The sequence below is a fragment of the Tyto alba genome, unplaced genomic scaffold (genome assembly GCF_018691265.1).
Source record: "Tyto alba isolate M040663 unplaced genomic scaffold, T.alba_DEE_v4.0 Super-Scaffold_17, whole genome shotgun sequence".
NCBI classification, from domain to species: domain Eukaryota; kingdom Metazoa; phylum Chordata; class Aves; order Strigiformes; family Tytonidae; genus Tyto; species Tyto alba.
This window is the reverse complement of record NW_024881279.1, coordinates 18,104,923-18,107,129: the sequence shown is the minus strand read 5'-3', so window position 1 is coordinate 18,107,129 and position 2,207 is coordinate 18,104,923.

The following is a 2,207-nucleotide window of genomic DNA, read 5'->3' as shown; positions in this document are numbered from 1 at the left end:
TTGTTTGCCTATATTTGTGGGCTTTGGGAGAGGTTTGGAGTGTTTTTTTCCTTTAGCATCATAAATTGCTGTGGTACTTGATACTGGGGGTTGTTCTGTAGCATTTTATACTAAGGAAACATGACCGATATGGTTTTCAAGCTGTTTTCTTCCTCTTCTACAGGCTTTAATAAAAGCCTATGCTTCACAGTTCTTAAATTCAGGTCCCGTTTTTAAAAACATTTGGTCTACTAAAGAATGTTAGGTTTGGAGTCCTGAAGTAGAAAACGTGTTGTGAAGCTACCATAAGCTTTTCACTTCCAAATTATCTTGAGAGCACATGCTTATTCATCCACACAGGTGACTCAGAGCGATATTTTTTTGTTTAATAAAATATTTCATGTATAAACTGCACATCACATATATACTGCAATTACTACTCTGTTGCAATTATTCTTTGCTTATGTTTTGGAAAAGCCAAAGTACATTGTCCTAAAGTTGTTCTGACCGGATGCCTAACAGGCAAGAAGTTCTCAGGAGTGAAGTCTGTGCCACAACAGCACACTGGCAGTGCATCTTGTGACAGGCTTGCTGTGTTGGAGACTGTTTCTCAGGGTTCACTGTACAAATATTTTGGAGATCCAAACTGAAAATCTTTGCTTTGAACTACCAAAAATGAAACCCTGAAAATTCTATTCTATGTTGTATCTCCATTGAGTCAGGCGAAGAGGAGCTCTGCACCAGTCGTTCTTTTTGCCTAGGGGAGATGAGCTTTTAAGACATAAAAGTTCCTTTACAAGTCTATGGGGTGTTGATTTATTTGGTTTACCATTTTTTAAATGCAGAAATACCTCTTCTTTCTCTGAGTGGACTGTAGTAGCCTTCTGTGGAAGCTGGTCTGCATTTCAGCTGGGGTCCTTAACCACTTCCTGGTGCAGACTGCGTGCGAGCTCAGGACAGGGTAAGCTGTGTGAGCTTCATGTAGTTATCTGTGGATCTGATGAAAAAAAAAAAGTCTGTATGAAATAAGTAACTTCCTGTTACTGTAAGACTATTCAGCCAGCTGTACTTGATTTTTTATTGGACTCAGCAATGCACACCTCTAGTTTAATAATCCTTGTAACTTCCCTCTTTTTAGAACTATAGATTGAAAATGAAGTTTGCCTTTTGTCCCAGAGTGACACCCCCCCACACTCTAAAGACATTTCTGTCCATCAACAGGTGTTCAGTAATCCACTTTTTGCCATTTCAGGCTACAGCATGAAAAAGTGGTAGCAGTCACCTTGTGCACAGCATGTGGGAGGTACCGAGGCGGTTGACCATGTCCTGTTTCCAGTCTGGCTGGCCCTGGCAGCTGGATGCAGGAAGGGCGATGATGAGAGTAGCTCTGTTACAGCACGGTCATAAGCAGTTAGGGAAGAAGCAATATCAACTTGCTATAGGTAAAAATTTCTTTTCCAAAGACACAGTAAAGCTCTTCAGTTCCTGAGGGTGCCTTTCTTGTGAAGGACATAAAGCTACACCATGTAAAAAGGGAATGTGTGCACTGAGAGTGCTTAAGGTCTCAGAAACGTGTTTGAGGTGACAAGCAACTTGGCAAATTTTTAACACGGGGACAGATACCTCCATGGTAAGAACGCTTTATCCTCTCAACCCTTTAGATTCTGACTGAGCAGTGTTGACAGAGAAGCTTTTGGCCATGGTTTATTGCAGCATTTTGTATTATTTTTCTTCATGTAATTATAAAGGAGATTTACATATCATTTCTTTGCCCTAAAACAGCTTACACATCGAGCAATGACTAGAGAAAGTGTTCTAGCGGATTTTAGCATGATGAAACCCAAAAGGAAGAGGGATCCAAAATGACAGTGTACTTCAAGCAGATGATAAAATACATTCCGTCAACAGAGGGGGAAGAAATATAGACAGAATGAAGATTCATAGCCAAACTCCATACTTCAAATCCTGAAAGGTAGAGGGCCTGCAGCCCATGTGATTTTAAGGCAGAGTAAGCACCTAAGAAATTACTTGCAAATTAAGTTTTGAGTATTTTCTGCACAGCTTGTCATAGTCTTTGAGTCTGGTTGTTCAGCCAATTTTCCATCTATCCTATTGTCCACCTATTAACTCTGTATTTCACCAATTTTACTCTAAGTTAACTATGAGAGATGATGTCAAAGGCCTTGCTAGATTCAGGCTAAACACTACCCAATGCTGCTCCGTTAGCT